The sequence below is a fragment of the Phyllostomus discolor genome, chromosome 8 (assembly GCF_004126475.2).
Source record: "Phyllostomus discolor isolate MPI-MPIP mPhyDis1 chromosome 8, mPhyDis1.pri.v3, whole genome shotgun sequence".
Classification (NCBI taxonomy): domain Eukaryota; kingdom Metazoa; phylum Chordata; class Mammalia; order Chiroptera; family Phyllostomidae; genus Phyllostomus; species Phyllostomus discolor.
The window spans coordinates 101,654,194-101,660,259 of NC_040910.2; positions in this window are offsets into that span (position 1 = coordinate 101,654,194).

A 6,066-nucleotide genomic window follows, 5' to 3' on the forward strand; every position below is an offset into this window, starting at 1 on the left:
CCGCCACTGCCGCCGCTGGGTCACCTCAGGGCTGCTCTTTGATCTTGGGCTCACACGCAGACATGCTTACACACGCGTGTACACCCCCTGCCTCCACGCCCAGGCACTCCCCCCCTCCCCTCTCCCTCCTGTCTATCCTTTCCAGCTTGGGGTGAGGTGGAGGCCTCAGGCGAGGGGAATGCCTCTGCTCCAACAGCTGGCAGGGCCCCCGAGCCAGTGGGACCTAGGCTGGATGACAGAAGCACACAGAGCCAGGGCTCTGGAGTGCTTCTCCGGGGGAGAGCTCGGCCCTGACTCGGAGCCTTCTTGCTGCCGCCACCCCCCTCTCCTACCTGCCCAACCCCACAACTTTGGAGACAGAGTTGGAGGTGGTCAGATGAATGCAGGTGTGTGTGAGTGACACGTCTTGGTGCAGGTGGGAGGCAACGTGAATGCACGCACACGCTTGTGAAGCTACCTCTCTTTTATACGCACACATGTACCCAGACACACGGTGACATCTCCGCGTCATCCCACACACATGCACTCGCACTTGAGGCGAACGTGTCCTCTGCAGGCACATACGCAGCGACAGACACACACCTGAGACCCCTTTGCATCACACACGAGTACAAAGCCAAAGCCACAGCACTCCGAGGGGCACAGTCACTCATTGCCTGAGTCACTCTGATCCCGCACACACGCAGGGTGGCTGAGGCTGCTCCTTACACTGGAAAAAGTCTTGGGTGGAGAATCAGCAGCACCACCTGGCAGCCAAGGTGGCCCAGAGCAGCCCGACAGGCCCTCAGTTTCCTCATCTGTCAAGTGGGGACGATGGTCCCCACCCTGCTGTCTTCTGGGGCTGCTGTGGGGCAGAAAGCAGAGTAAGCCTGAGAAGGCAGAAGGAGCCCGTCTCGCCCAAGGTCCTCGTTAGCCAGCAGTCTCAGACACGCAGCTGAGGGGCTCTCAGGCAGGGGCTGGGGAACAGTGGGGACCCTCCCCCTCCCACTTCACCCTTCTTCCTCTCAGAAAGCAGGCCTGCCCTCCCCACATGCCCGAGGGAGACAGAAGGGAGGACGCCAGTCGGGTTGGCAAGGGTTAAGTGGCAGCTGCCAGGCGGGGCCGAGCCGAGCAGTTTGGTTTGAGGGCTGCGTGCAGGCAGGAGCAGCGAGGCGGCAGCCAGGCAGACTTGCTGGAGACACTGCATTTTATTAGGGCTGGGCTGCCAGCAAAGGGAGGGAGAGGGGAAAAAAAAGGGCAGAAAGAGAGAGGAAGGAAGGAGGGAGGCCAGGCGGGCAGGCTGGCGGGCGGCTGCTCTGGGATGAAAGGGTGTTGTAAGCTCCCTAATTCCACCCTGTTCATCCCTACTCCGTCAGGCTGGATTAACTGCCCGGGTGACCTCCCTCGGGGTCAGCCCCACCCCTGACCTCTCCTTCCTCCTCTCCTCACCTCCAGGCTGGTCAGGTCACCCTCTTCACCGACGCCGGTGAGACACAAGCACGGGGGCTTGGGTGGGGGACCTGGGTCCACCTCTGCCAGGTGCTCCTTGACTGCCCCTAGCATCACCTTGTGGAGACCTTTGGGGGACCGTAGGGTGGGACCCCAGTCCGCCCCGAGGGTCACTGTTCTCCAGCCCTTAGTAACAGCTGGCATTTGCTAAACCCCTACTCTGTGCCAGGTGCTTTGCATGTGCCCCCCCACAATGACCTGGGACACCTGAAGTGGGCGGCATGGTGCCTATTTTTCAGATCGGGAAACTGAGGCTCAGAGACTCAATCAAGGTCCTATAACTAATACATTGAGCTCTGAACCCAGGTCTGTCTGAAAAATGGATTCTCTTAATGGGCTTTAATTTTTTTTAATTTATTGATTTGAGACAGAGAGGGAGGGAAGCATCAACCTGTCGTTCCACTTATTTATGTGTTCCTTCATTGCGTCTTGTGTGTGCTCTGATAGGAGAATGAACCCACTACCTTGGCGTATCAGGAGGATGCTCTAACCGACTGAGCTACCCAGCCAAGGCTTCTTAATGGACTTTTCTGCTACTAGGTTTACTAAGATACGCCCCAGGGCAGAGAGTCGGGGAGCTGGAGCCACCGAAGCTCCGCCCACCCCCGCTGCCAGGCCTCCTCCCAGGGAAGAACCCTGGGAGAAGTGGAGGGGGAGGGGCTGGGCTTTCTTCCCCTGGGCTGGTCCTAGGAAAGCTTAGCGCGGTGGTCAGGAATGTGCACGCTGCAGTCAGCTGACCCAGACCGAAGCCTGCCTCCACCACCACAGTGACTGTGTGATCCTGGGCAAGTCACTTAACTTTTCTAAGCCTCAGTTTCCTCGTCTGTAACGCAGGGATAATGCTACCTACCTAGCCGGGCTGTTGAGAGGATTAAATAGGATAATGTGAATAAAATGCTTAACAAAATGCCCCTCACACTGTGAGTACAGCTCACCTAATGAAAGTTGCTGTAGACAGTGGTGGCAAGGGGGATGGGGCTCACTGCCCACCTCACCTCCTGCCCCACCCTCCCCTCCCGTACCCCCTGATTCAGACCCAGGGCCCTGGCTGCACTTGCCACCTTGGTCGATCCACCCATCTCTAGGAAAACTCCAAGAAAGAGTAAGTCAACGATCAATGAATATTTATTGAGCACCTGCTGTATGCCAGGCAGTTGTAGGGGCTGGAACCACAGACGACTGAAGCCTGGGAAAGGAAGGCACAGGCCTGTCCTAGGTGCTCCAGGGCCACAGGCAGGCACCCTGGGCCACCCTGGGGAGACTCCCCACTGGGCAAACCCAGCACAGTCAGGGAGGGCAGGACGGGGGCAGTGGGTGGCAGGTGAGAAGGAAACTGGGACAGCCTTTATGGAAAAGGAGGTGTTTGAATTATGCCCTGAAAGAAGACGGCAGCCATGACAGGCGGAGCTGGAGGTCTGGGAACATAATTCCTGGGGGCCCCACATACGGAATAACTCCCCTTCCAGGAATCAGGGGGTAGGGAGGCAGGCGGCTGGGGCAGAGCCGGAGAGCGCAGCCTCGTGGACCCGCATGGAGGCATGGATCCGGAGCGTCCCTGAATCCTTCCCTGAGTGCTGGGCTCAGAGTCCCTGGCATTGTGTGCCCCATTTCTGGGAGGAGACAGCCCCTGCCCCTCTCCCTCGATGAAGTGGAGGCAAAGGGTGATCTCTGTGTCAGCCTCTGAGGCCCCCCTCCCTGCCGGCTTTAAGGCACCGGGAGATCTTAGAGACCTCACCCCAGTTCAGCCTCCATAAACCATCTGCCTCAGCAGCGCACCATCACCACCACTTACTCCCCAGCCCAGCAGAGCCCACTGACTTTCCCGGGGAAGGGGTTTCCCCGCAGCTGAGCCGGTCCGCTGAGGCCCAGCCCCCCAGCCCCCCAGGTGAGGGCTCTGGTTGGCTAAGTCAGGCTGAGCTGCACCAACCAATCCCTGAGGAGATGAAAGAGGAGGGGAGGGGGAGGAGGGGAGGTCATAGGGGGAGGAGAGGGGAAAGCCTTCACCCAGCACCCTGGCCTCTGTTTTTCCAGCTTTAATTGCAGTGTTAATCAACTTAATAAGCTGTTTACCAACCACGGGGCAGCCTGAGACTGGGAGACTGAGGAGCCAAAATGTGCTAGGAGATGAGTTTCCTGGCAGCCCCAGGAAGGGGCTGGAGGACGGCGCTGATGGGGGCTCAGGTGGGGGGGCTTGGGGCAGAGGGTGAGGGGGGAAGGCCAGCCTCCAGTTCTTAGAGTATCCTCAGTACCCCTCCCCAAATCTTTCTCATTTGCCACTTGCCCTGCTGGGTGCCACTAAGTAGGTGACTGTTTATAGGTCCCCAGCCACAGCATTGTGGAGGCACAGCCTGAGTCTCACCTCCTCCATCATCTCATCCCCGCTCACAGCACAGGGCCGGGGCCACTGGGGTGTTTTTGTTCACCCTGGGGAGGATTGCGGGGCTAGACGGCAAGGGGGCGGGGAGGGGGGAGGGCTTTATACCAAGGTCTGGGGGAAGAGAGCTGGGGAGGTCCTGAGGGGGGGGGGTGAGGGATGAGGGCAGGGACTTGGCCATGTGAGGGTCACCTCCCCACCCACCAGCCGGACACAGGCTGGAGCAACAGGAAGCTCAGTGATCACCGAATGACTGAATGAAAGAAAGAAGTGGCAGAGAGCCCTTGGGACCCCTCACACAGCTTCTGCCGGCATCAGCTCCCGCTGCCATCGGAGGAGGGGCTGTGAGGCCGAGGGGAGACCACTGCTCCCTGCCTCTTTGCTGCTGGCGGTTCAGCGAGAGGACGAGAGGGGCCCCCAGCACGCAGTTGCTGCCCCTGAGCAGCAGCAGAACTGACAGTGACCGTGTCCTCCCGGCACAGTGTCCCATCTGGGCAGTGGGAAGCAGCCCAGAGAGACTGTGTGACTTGCCCAAGGTCACACAGCAAAGAAGGGACAGCCCTCCTCTGCTCACACCAGGTTATGTCTGGGCGGGTGCTACTGAGTGGGCCCCCAAACCACAGCCTCTGGACTGATGGTCTGAGGCCCCCACACTGCTGTTCTTCAACTGGCCCAGCTCGCTGGCTGGTGAATTTAGGGGATTTGAAAGGTGGAGTACGGAATTGGCCTGTTGAGCCCTACGGTGCGCTGTCTGAGAGAAAGAAGGGCTCAGGGACCCGGCGTAGGCACCCTGGAAGGAAGCAAACCTGGGGATGGGGCTGACGGGGTGGGGCCCAGAGGCCCAAATTCCTAGGTTGTCTCCCGGGGCAAACGGAGCAGGATTGGAAAGTTCTGCTGAGTAAGCAGGGAAGAGAGACTCCACACCCTGGGGATTAGCTGGGGTGGGGAAGGGGATGTTCCCCCCACCTCAGGCAGTTCACCTTGCACCTGGCAAACCTGCGGCGGCAGAGCAGTGGCAGCCGCGGTGGCGGCGTGGCAGCGTGCCCTTCCCTGCGCGCTGAAGGTGCCTGGCCACGTCATGCAACGCGTGTGGCGCTGCCCCACGCCCTCCCCTGGAGCCAGTAAGGCCTGCCCTGAGCTCAGAAATCACCAATGGGGGAGGGGGGATGACGTGCCCTGGGCTAAGGGAGGGTGGGGGAAGCGGAGGCCAGAGGGAGCAGGAGGCCAGCTGGTAAGGAAGCCAAGCAGGAGAAAATTGCTCCCAAGCTCAGACTCAGATCCTCCCAAGACCTGGGCAGGGAGGGTGCTGAGGGGGTGGAGACCCACGTTTGGGCAAATTCTACACAATCAGGGAGGACGGAGCAGGCTGTCAGAAGACTGGGCACTGACCTACTGTGCGCCAAGCCCTACGCCGAGAGCATTCGCAGGTGCTCTCAATGGCCTGGTTGGGTCAGTGCTCCGCAGCGAAAGGGCTGCTTTGCATCTCTAATTCTTACAGCATTTCATCGTTTTGTGTTTCCCTTATTATAGGAATAGTTTTTATTTATTGCTAGATTGAAGAATAGCTACTGTCTTATACTTATCTTGTATCCAGCCACTATACCAAAGTTTTCTTAAGCCTGGAAGGTTTCCCGCCCCCTCCCCACCCCCAGGGTCTTTTGAGCTTTCCAGGTACACCATCAAATATCAGTAAAAAAAAAAAAAAAAAAAAAAAGGAATGGTTTTATCCCTGAATTTAGCCCAGGGGTTACAGGAGGGGTAACGTTTCAGGAAAGAAGTCAGGGACCTCGCTGCCTCTGCATTAGCTCTGGCCCCAGCAGGTGCTGGCTGGATGGTCTCACCTGCTCAGACACCTTTGTACCTGGGGTGCCCAGAAGGCTGTTCTGGAAGCACAGTCAGGCATCCTCACGCGTGAGCCAGCCTGCTGCACAACTTTTTTTCCCTCTTTGCAAAGCAGCTCCTGCCCCGTCCACCACCCCTGTTGTCGGGCGTCTGGGGAAGACAGCCAGCCTGGGGCTGTGCTCTCGGGTGCTGGGCAGCAGAGGAGTCGGGGCACTTGGACAAGGTCCGTCGTGGACAGAGAAGGTTCTCCGTGCTTGGTTGTTGGAAATAATAATAATAATAACAACTGGTCCTTGCTGAATCCTTTCTGTATTATAATGCCTTTTGTGTTTTAACTCAGGCAGTCCTCACAACAACTCTCT